The 10,360-nt window shown below is 39.4% G+C and overlaps 3 non-coding genes across 3 annotated transcripts; 2 read left to right on the top strand and 1 right to left on the bottom strand.

Moving 5' to 3' along the window:
* Window positions 1–1,597: 1,597 nt before the first annotated feature.
* Window positions 1,598–1,679, top strand: trnal-uag (transfer RNA leucine (anticodon UAG)). Its single transcript has one exon. It is a non-coding gene; the product is annotated as a tRNA-Leu (tRNA).
* A 320-nt stretch (window positions 1,680–1,999) lies between these two features.
* On the top strand, window positions 2,000–2,081 carry trnas-gcu (transfer RNA serine (anticodon GCU)). Its single transcript has one exon. It is a non-coding gene; the product is annotated as a tRNA-Ser (tRNA).
* Window positions 2,082–5,150: 3,069 nt separating this feature from the next.
* Window positions 5,151–5,222, bottom strand: trnap-ugg (transfer RNA proline (anticodon UGG)). The gene has a single exon. It is a non-coding gene; the product is annotated as a tRNA-Pro (tRNA).
* Window positions 5,223–10,360: the final 5,138 nt, after the last annotated feature.

Below are 10,360 nucleotides of genomic sequence, written 5' to 3'. Positions count from 1 at the left end.
ACCAAATATGTGCAGAAATATAATTGAAAAAAAAATTGTTTCTCTCTCTCTCTCTCTCTTTCACACACACACACACACACACACACAGCCATTTGCTCACCCATTCACACCTAGGGGCAATTTAACATTATCAATCAATCTACTTAGACTAGCTTTATTTAGATATTACTTCAAACTTGTTGCAAAATATACACTAATAATATTAAAAATTAGATGATTGTTCAGTAAGTGGCAGTATACAGTATCTCACAAAAGTGAGTACACCCTCACAATTTTGTAAATATATGGCAACCTGTAGCTCTGGTGAACTCCATGCCCAAGAGGGTTAAGGCAAAGCTGGAAAATAATGGTGGCCACACAAAATATTGACACTTTGGGCCCAATTTGGACATTTCCACTTAGGGGTGTATTCACTTTTGTTGCCAACGGTTTAGACATTAATGGCTGTGTGTTGAGTTATTTTGAGGGGACAGCAAATTTACACTGTTATACAGGCTGTACACTCACTACTTTACATTGGAGCAGAGTGTCATTTCTTCAGTGTTGTCACATGAAAAGGTATAATAAAATATTTACAAAACCGTGAGGGGTGTACTTACTTTGTGAGATACTGTATGTCCATGTGTCCATACAGCCCTAAAACATCAGGCTGTGTGGCTTGGGGTGCAGTCAGAATTCTAATTCATCCCAAAGTGTTGAGTGGGTTTGAGTTCAGGGCTGTGTGCAGGTAACTCATTTTATTCCACACCAAACTTGTAATAAACATCTTCATTGAGCTGGAACATGTTTTTGTAAGAATATAAAAACATCCTATACAATTGTGCAGCAGTTTGGAGAATGCCCACATACTGGTGTGATGGTTAGGTGTCCACAAATATAGCCATATTGTACATATTCAGGACTTTGTTAGAATTAGTATTGTTGTAATAATGTTGTAATAATTGGTTGTGCATGTCAATAAAGAAACATATGTAAAAATATGTGAATATAAATACTGAACCCTTCTCAATATCTCAGTACCTCAGGTTATGGACTCCTCCTTTCATACATATGCATACTTGTACCCTTTTTAAAGGGCTACTGCAATATAAGCAGAACATTCATAAAGCTGCAACAAAATGTTCCCAGTTATATATTTGCTTGAAATCTAATTTGTGCAAAGCCAATATTAAGTTATAACTTGTACTCAATTCACAGACAGATTAAAGTGCACAGTGGAATTGCACATTTTATTAGGTAGAATGTGTGTGTGTGTGTGTTCAGTGATTGTTTGCAGTCTGAATGGCCCAGGGGAAGAAGCTGTTTGTAAGTCTGGTGGTGTGAGACTTTGTTGACCTGGAAGTGCCTCCCAGATGGCAACAGGTCAAACAAGTGATGAGCAGGATGTGAGGAGTCTCCTGTGATGGCCTTGATTTTGCTGGGAGGCAGCAGGACCTGGACATGTCATCCAGGGAGGGCAGAGGGCAGCCGATGATTTTGTGAGCTGTTTTCACCCTCTGCACAGTTTGTCTGTCCTCATCTGTGCAGCCTGTGTACCACACACCCAGACAGTATGTCAGTGTGCTCTCCACAGAGGTCTATAAGTACTGAGCCCTCGGGTAGTGTGGCCGAGTGGTCTAAGGCGCTGGATTTAGGCTCCAGTCTCTTCGGAGGCGTGGGTTCAAATCCCACCGCTGCCAGCTGAGCCTTTTCAAGGCAGTGGTTGTGGGCTCTGGCACCACAAAGGCTTTACAGGGGTTGTGGCTCCTGTGCCTTCTGCAAATGTGCTTAAGAGTTGCCATTAGCTGGCTGTCTGGCTGCAAAAAAAAAAATGAGCTCACACTGTACCGAGCCCCCAGACCCAGGTGCTGAAATAGCTCCAGGGTTTGGCAACTGGTGTCAACGCCGGCTGCTCAGTTTCACACCTTGCTTTTTCAAACAGCAAGTCCAAACAACCACTCCTCTACGGAATTGTTGCGGTCTCTGTGGACATTTGGTGGTGGGTGCCACAACTGCACCTGACGAGGTGGGCGAGTGGTTAAGGCGATGGACTGCTAATCCATTGTGCTCTGCACGCGTGGGTTCGAATCCCATCCTCGTCGCTTGTGTGCCCTTTAACCTCCTCTTTACCACAACTCTTGCACGCGCAATGCATCGGAGTGCTAGAGGGGATCAAGAAAAGCTAGCCCTGGGTCTAGGTGTTTCGCAACGGTGGGCTGTATTTCCATGTTGGTTGGACACAGATGCTGTAAGGCTGACGGGTCGCCACTGGAGATCCGTGCAGATCAATGCAGTGCACAGTCCCGAAGTCAGCGGCCCAGATCGTGCGCCTTTATATATCTCATCAAAACCAGATGAAATATCTAATTGGTCTAGATTAACTGAGTGTGTTAAAGATATTAGAAATTGGATGGCCGAAAATTTCCTATTATTAAACTCTGACAAAACGGAGATATTACTTATTGGCCCAAAAACTAGTACACAGAAGCTCTCACAATTCAGCTTGCACCTAGAAGGATGCACTGTTACTACTAGCTCAACAGTGAAAGACCTGGGTGTAATATTAGACAGCAACTTATCCTTTGAAAACCATATTTACAATATCACAAAAACAGCCTTCTTCCATCTTAGAAATATTGCCAAGCTTAGGAACATTTTATCTGTATCTGATGCAGAAAAGCTAGTTCATGCATTCATGACCTCCAGACTGGACTACTGTAATGCATTACTAGGTGGTTGTCCTGCATCTTCAATAAACAAGCTACAGTTAGTCCAGAATGCAGCCGCCAGAGTTCTTAACAGATCAAGAAAATATGATCATATAACCCCAATATTATCATCCCTGCACTGGCTACCTGTTAAGTTTAGAATTGACTATAAACTAGCTCTACTCTCATACAAGGCTCTAAATGGTTTAGCTCCCACCTATCTATCCAGTCTTCTAACACATTACAATCCACCACGCTCTTTAAGATCACAAAATTCTGGACTGCTAGTAGTTCCCAGAATATCAAAGTCCACAAAAGGAGGTAGAGCGTTTTCGTATTTAGCTCCAAAACTCTGGAATAGTCTTCCTGACTGTGTTCGGGGCTCAGACACAGTCACCCAGTTTAAAAGTAGACTAAAGACTTATCTCTTTAGCCAGGCATACATCTAACACTTCCCATAACCTTGCACTCCAGTACATCTGATTAAATGCACATTCAGCTAGTACTGCTAATATTATGAACAGCAGCTACGCTAATGCTGTTCCATTGTTTCCTTTCTTCTACCCATCCCGAGGCATACAGAGACTGTGCCGGCTCCAGTGGCATCCGGAGATGGACCAGCTCCAGCTGGGTTCTGCTTGTGAGGATTGGAATATTCAAGCAGTGCCATGGACAACAACCTCCTTATTGATTCACATAACACTATACACATGCTGTATCTGCATCACACAATTGTCACCCAAATGAGGATGGGTTCCCTTTTGAGTCTGGTTCCTCTCAAGGTTTCTTCCTCATACCATCTAAGGGAGTTTTTCCTTGCCACAGTCGCCTCAGTCACCTCAGGCTTGCTCACTTGGGATAACATCTAGGACTGTTTGTCTGTTTGTCTGTTCATATGTTTGTTGTTTTTTGATGTGGTTTCTCATGTAAAGCTGCTTTGAGACAATGCTCTTTGTTAAAAGCGCTATACAAATAAAATTGAATTGAATTGAATTTATTGCAACAGACTGGGATGCAAGTTCATATCAGCAAACCTTGTCAACAAGAGCCTAAGCCTTTCAAACCTTTCCTGGGTTTGGATCTTGAATCACGTCTGGTAATGGAAGCATGCGTGGTACAACCATTGTGACCGCCTGCCAGAGTGTCTCTCTTTCCCGACCTGGCAGGCCTCCCTTGACCACAGCCCCACAACCCTCCAAGTGCATGGGTAGCGTCGCCAAAAAAAAACATGGTTATTAATTAATGTAATTAATTAACTGATTAAATATGATTGTGATAGTTAAAACTATTGATAAACTGATGAAAATGAATTACCTGTAACTAGAGTGAGAATCAGTGGTATGTATCTCACTATGTACAGTAAGTTGTATAGTTGATCCATTTCTGAACACAGCTCTGTGAGGATTCTGTATAATAGTGCTGTATGTGCTGAACTTTACACGTCTCTAGAAGGACACACCCAGGAAGTGATGCAGTTTTAGTGTTATTTTGGACAGATCACTTCACACAGTGTCAGTGACAGAAATCTAGAGTCATTATGGCTGGTGTTGTATTTCAAGATTCATCATCTATACAATACTATAAGCCTTTATCTGTTTGTGTGGTTTTTAAATTATTTGTACATTTATAAATAATTATGATAATTTGCTGTGGAAAATCATAGGAAACTGATCCAGATTTAAACAAAATCTCTCATAAGTAAATTTGCTGTGTCTATAACCAAAAGGTAATTAAATTCAGTTCAATTCAATTCAGTTCACTTCATTTTTATTTGTACATCACTTTTAACAATGGACATTGTCTCAAAGCAGCTTTACAGAAATACAGAAATTCAGAATAGAAATTACAAAGTTGAAAATTAACTTTACCCCTAATGAGCAACTCTGAGGCAACAGCGGCAAGAACAAACTCCCTGAGACGATATGAGGAAGACTCAAATGTGAACCCATCCTCATCTGGGTGATACCAGAGAGTGTGATTATGAATAAATTACCTTCTAATTGTATATTATCAAACATTAAAAGCAGCAGAGGAGATGATCAGATCCACTTGTTTAGTTTTATCATCAACTTTAGCAGACAGACGTGGTGGCATAGGGATTTACCTTTTACCCTCCTTTCTGAAAAGATCAATGATAACTTACCTAATGAAAGCCACAGACACATGAATATAACAGTGAACATGATGAATGGTGTTAGTAAAATGACAATATTCTGAGGTCTTTCTGTACTCTATTATATTAATATTTCAGAGGTTCAAGTCTCCACAAAGTGTGACATTCTCCATCCCGCTCCCTGTATTCCAGAGATAGGCTCCAGGTTGGAGCTTTAATTTTCAGAGGTAATTACAGTGGGATTTGAACCTCCTTGGACCTCTGGAGAAACAAGCTTCCAAGCGAGAACCAAGCCGGCAGTGCAAGTTTCCATTAGTTTTATCCCACCCACTCTCTTCCATGTAAAACCAGGGCTCGTCCGGGATTTGAACCCGGGACCTCTCGCACCCAAAGCGAGAATCATACCCCTAGACCAACGAGCCAGGTCGTCCCTGTTCAGCTTGCTGTGTGCCAATGGAGGTTCACTGTACTCTGTAACTCTCTGTGACCTTCCAGTTCATATGGACTGGGGTCCGAGTAAAAGGAACTCGGTTACACAAAGTCAAGTTAACAATAAAGCGAGGCTCCTGTGGGATTCGAACCTTTTTGGAATGCAGACGCTAAGTGTGAACCAAGTAAGCAGCTCTTGCCATTGGGCCAAATATGTCATTAATCTCGGTGGACATGAAGATCAAAATCAATTCTTGTAGAACAAGCTTGCTTTAGTGTCAGGTGGAGGTTTCAGTTTAGGTCAAGTTTACAGGATTGTAGCTTCTTTGCTGGAAACTGTACTGTTGCTCCAGTATAGCTTGGTGAATATTATGAGGCTTCAAGTAGTTTCTGTGATATTTGCAGTAAGTTTAAAAATGATTCCAGTTGGTAATAAAATTGAATTAGCTGGTTGCTAAAGAAACTCAGGTGGCTGGTGGGGTATGGTTTGGTAACTGTGACAAGGTCTCATCTGTTCGATAGGGTGACACTAGGAAGCTGTAATGGAGTCCCATGTGGTAGCTATGGATTTTAAAAAAATATTTTAGTATGATTTATGTCATTTACAGGGTTGTTACTGTAGTCTTAGATTTCTGTTCTTGGTGAACAGGAATGAAACCCCATGTGGTCTTTAGCTGTTGGAGCTCATCTACCTCAAGAATTGATTATGGGGCACTATTTCAGTAGAGCTTATTTATTTCCTGATTGTGTGATGGAAACTGTGTTTGTATTTTCCACAATTCTTATTCTTAGTTATACATACTTTCAGGTATCCTGTAATTCTCAAAAATATATTAAAGACCCTGCAAAGACACACATGATGAACACATTAAATAGCATGCTCAGTAAAACAAACAAACAAACAAGCAAACAAACAAACAAATAAATTAAAAAAAAAAAAAGTCAAATCAGCTGCTTGTCAAAAAAGTTTACAATATCCAAATTTTCCAGCATGTGATCTTTACACTGTCATTAAGTAAATAAACCATCACACCTGCCACTATTGTTTATGAGAACTGCACTTAATACTGCAGAGGGAGTGAACATGTGGCTTCTTCAAACACACACCTAACTTTTCTATCAGTATTTGGATTCACTTAGAATGTTTTGTCTATTGAATTCAAATAAAGTATTCATATATGGTTATATACATATATTTCTACTGGATCAATAACTCTTTCATGTTTGAGGTCTCTGTAGATTTTTGGACAGTGAAGTTGACTTTCCTGTCACTGTGGGCTGCAAGGCGCAGTAGTACAGTGCAGAGTCTGATACTGAAGCAGGCGAGATCTCCAAATCCACACGCTTCAGACTCTTATGAACTTTAGCAGACAAATGAGGATGAGGAGTATCACCTGTCTGATTCCCTCCCGATTCCGTCAACAGAACGAGGAATTCTGGTGCTGCATTGGAATATTGTCCATACCACTGTAGATTGTTCATAGAAACAGTGTATTTATAATCACAGGAGAGTGTAACTGCTTGCTCCTCTTTACCATAGACAGCAGAAGATGTTGGAGTAATGCTGTCCTGTGTGCTCTCACCTGAAGAGGACATTTATTTCAGAATATTATCATTTTATATTATACAGTATACATACAGTACATGCTTACAATCTAAAACACTCACACATGGAAACATTTCTTTACTAGTTATAAAACATTTAAACATGATATATGGGGATATATAAAATATAAGCTTACCTATGAACATGGTAAAAAAACAGAAACATACAGAAAACCATCATGTTTTAATTTCCTCTGTTCTTCTGAAAGTTTCCTTTTTATGTTATTGTAAATGTCAAGTTTCCTTCTACTCTGTCTTCAGTGAAGCATCTAAGCATTTCTTGTGTACAAAGCCTCAACTGTAGCTTCCCTCTGTTTTAACCAATCAGAGTGCAGGATGTGCCACATTATGTAAAATACATACACATTTTCTAAAAGAATTTAATGAGCAAAAGATTCATATATTTAGTTCCTGTATTTCCTATTTCTATGAACTTAAACCTTTTCTAATCTACAAAATATATTGTTGCAATTACAAACAATTCTTATTGTGAAATTAAATTCTTCAGCAGATTTATAGTACACCCTTAAAGTCTAAACAAAACACCAGAGGTACTGTAGTGATTGATAGGATTTTAAAAAATTCCCCATAAAATTATAATAATATAAAACCCCTAACAAGGTGGTGTTTGAGAGCATGTGCACAAATACAAAAGCATCTTGTATTAAGCTCAAGATTCTGCAGTAATTCAAGTGTTTCAGTCGGACTGCACTCCACACACCATGTATCTGTGCTGAAGCTTTGTTCAGGTTTAATGTTCATGGCTAATTTAACACTCCACATGGTTCTGTTGTGTCCAAGTCCAATCAGGTTCAGTTCTAGAGTGTTTTCATGTCATGTACTGCCATCTGCAGGAGCTGAATTTAAATAGACATATACATTATTTACCTCAAGAACCATCAATATATTTAAAACAAAAGTATTGCTCACCACGCTGGGAATAGTTCACAGTTTCAATTCACAGATTCATTTGGAATCATTACAGCATATCATTCAGCATATCAGAACACAAGAATAACCCGTCTTTTTCTTTTTTATCTGTATTTCTGACATTAACCTAGACAAAAACAAGTCCTCAGATTCAGCATCCTTAAAGAGACAAATTTACTGGTGTGCTTGTGATTATTGTCCTTTAATATGACCCAGTTTCAGCACAACATAAGCTCATGGACAGTCTTACATTTGTCTCAAGAATATTCTAATATAAAGTGGAGATCATCAATGTCCAAATGATTAAAAGTTTTCTAGAGCCTGTGGCTGCAAAACAACCGAATCCTCACCCCTCCACCAACATGACACTTGGTATGAGGTGTTTGTTGTGATAAACTCTGTTTGACCTTCACCAAACATGAAACTATGAATAATGATTAACCATCAGTCCAAAAAAATATTGTTCCCAAATTTGTTAAGATGCTGCCATGTTTTTTTGGAGAGAAAGGGTTTCTTCCTCTCACCTCCTCCATGAAAGCCATATGTGGAGGCAGGACTGAGGTGGAGCACAGGTTTGTGAATGGAAGGTGGTGCAGGGAAGAGTAAGTGCTGTTTCCACAGGTCAGGGTCGTAACACTTAAGACCTGGGAAATGCAACTGTGAATGGATTTTTGCTGATCCATTTAAAATTTGGCAGACATTGTACATCCATTTAACTGAAAATACAAATGTTAATACACAATTTCCATTTTCATTTCATTTTCACTCAATCTTGATGAATTTCATTATGATCAATAAAAGGAAAGCAAATTTGACTAACACTTTCCTTATTCATCCATTTTAACTTGTAACTATACAATGGAATTATGGTCTGGAGTGCTCACATTTTGTTCTGGATCTTAGTTCACATTTGGTAAAGTAACATACATTTATACACACAGGTATAATAAACACATGAAAGAATAAATAAATGAATGAATGGAAAATAAATTACAGGATATATAATTAAAGGATATTGTTTGTACCAATAAAGCAGAATGTGCAATTCTGGTCCTAAAGTCCTGGGATCGTTGTGCAGACCTGTCAAGGGGAAAAAGAAGAGAGATATTTTAAAATGTGACAATTGAAATGTTACAAAATCAATTTATACTCATCTGTGGAGCGCTTGAGCAATGTAGGGACAAAATATGAACTGTAACAAAGTATGGAATGGGAACTTGTGCAATAAATTGTGTGTTTGTGTGTGTGTGTTGTGTTGGTGGGTACTGGGAAGGTGTAGAAGTAAGGGAAGGACATTGCCAAGAGCCTCTCCAAAGTCTTCACCATCTTCTTCTCGACATGCTGCCCGGGGAGATGCCTAACCGTGCTGGCTAAAGCTGGAGGGTCGGTGTAGAGCTCCAGGGGCTGAGAGAACAGTACCACAAAAAGGCCTGTAAGCTGATCCTATCAACAAATGACACAAACACAAATCCAGTGTAATGTCACTGTCTTAGAGATACAATGCTGACCATTTGTGTATCGTGGCATCAGAAGATATTTGAACACTTACAATAAGCACTGTGAAGTAGATCTTTGCTCCAGGCTCCCAAACGTCTACATCCCACTTGATGAGCGCAAGCAGGCGCTCCGAGAGTCCTCCCTGAAGCTTTAGGAAAGGGAGACGACAAGCTCCGTTAATGCCAGGGTTTAAAATATGGGAAAACAAAATGAAATAAAATAGATCCTGTTCTCAAACTACATTCAAGCATCGCTTTTTAATCTCCCGATAAGACGCTTACTGGCTGAGGCGTTAAGCCCTTCGTGAAGTATCCGCAGAGAAGCAGCTCGTAAAACACGTCCACGAGGTTGTACTGGTAGGCCTGCAGAGAGCAGAAAAGTTACAAAAAGAAATTAACTTTACATAATGGAGTCCTAATGGAGTTCTCTATTATCAAAGTCTTTCAGATTTAAACAGCTGTCATGTTACACAGGCATTCAAAAGCTTACACAGGACCCGGAGAGCTCTGCTTTGATGGAGTCCCGATGAGAAGGAGTCCTCAGGAACCGAATCGGAGCCACGGAGGCCAGCTGTACGCCAACTGCATCCTGTTAAAACGTAAAAAACAAAAAAATCTCTATAATTCACTTATGGTGTTCTAGATGGCGACTTAATTTACACCTTAACACGAAGCAGGATGTAAGCCTAAACATGTCCTGTTCTCCAAAAAAGATGATGTACTGTACATTTCCTCCCGCCGCCCCATCATAAGTGCTTCTTCTCATCGCAGTTTCATAATAACACATCTAACATTCTGTCACGTTCCTTACAGTAAAAACAGCTTGAGTAAAATAAAGGAAAGGTTTGTTTACCGGTTAAAAGGTTTGCATTACTCATTACGATATTTATCTTAATGATGCTACCAAGTTAATTATCCAGGCTTGCTAACAGTGTAGATAAACCAGTGTTTTTTTCACCCACACCCAGAAATAGAGGATTTTGATTTTTTATTTTTTTTTTAAAAAGGGAGAAGTAAAAAAACAAAATTTCCTTTTTAACGCTGAAATGTTAATAAACCTGTGAGTTTGTAAGCTAGTTAAGCTGAGAATAAACAGACAA

This window comes from Hemibagrus wyckioides, unplaced genomic scaffold, assembly GCF_019097595.1.
Source record: "Hemibagrus wyckioides isolate EC202008001 unplaced genomic scaffold, SWU_Hwy_1.0 Contig15, whole genome shotgun sequence".
NCBI classification, from domain to species: Eukaryota; Metazoa; Chordata; class Actinopteri; order Siluriformes; family Bagridae; genus Hemibagrus; species Hemibagrus wyckioides.
The sequence above is the reverse complement of the archived record's forward strand: the minus strand, read 5'-3'. Positions and strand labels throughout refer to the sequence as shown.